This window comes from Limulus polyphemus, unplaced genomic scaffold, assembly GCF_000517525.1.
Source record: "Limulus polyphemus unplaced genomic scaffold, Limulus_polyphemus-2.1.2 Scaffold196752, whole genome shotgun sequence".
Taxonomy (NCBI): Eukaryota; Metazoa; Arthropoda; class Merostomata; order Xiphosura; family Limulidae; genus Limulus; species Limulus polyphemus.
Genome location: NW_013862348.1, coordinates 1 through 503, shown reverse-complemented (window position 1 = coordinate 503; position 503 = coordinate 1). Strand labels below are relative to the sequence as shown.

At 33.8% G+C, this 503-nt stretch overlaps 1 non-coding gene across 1 annotated transcript; it reads right to left on the bottom strand.

The window, feature by feature from the left end:
* Window positions 1-37: 37 nt before the first annotated feature.
* Trnad-auc lies at window positions 38-109 on the bottom strand. The gene has a single exon. It is a non-coding gene; the product is annotated as a tRNA-Asp (tRNA).
* Window positions 110-503: the final 394 nt, after the last annotated feature.

Below are 503 nucleotides of genomic sequence, written 5' to 3'. Positions count from 1 at the left end.
GTTTCTTATACAAAAGTACAAGTAAACATCTAACTTACTCCCCGGCGGGGAATCTAACCCTGGTCTCCCGCGTGATAGGCGGGGATACTCACCACTATACTACCGAGGATTTGCTTAAAATTTTATAATAATTTTTCTTCAGTCCCAATTGCTATGTTATACAATGTAAACTAGTGCTTTTATCAAACTTTTTTTTAGCAAATCGGTAGCTTTCCTCTATTCCCCTACGTAGATTAGGCCAAAATGAACACTGTTTTTTCCATGAACATTGTAATCCTATTGAAAGAATAGTATAATGACTCCCCCACATAAACGTTCAAACATGTAAAATACTCTAAAATAAATTTGGTAAGTAAAGGAGTAAATTATTAATTGGTCATTAAACAGCTTATTTTCACATTAATATGTGTTTTCCTCGTTTCCATCATATTGTTGTAACGTGTTGATTTCTCGATAGTGGGTTCTTTTGAATTATATGGAGAAAAGAAATGGAAGTCAAGTTC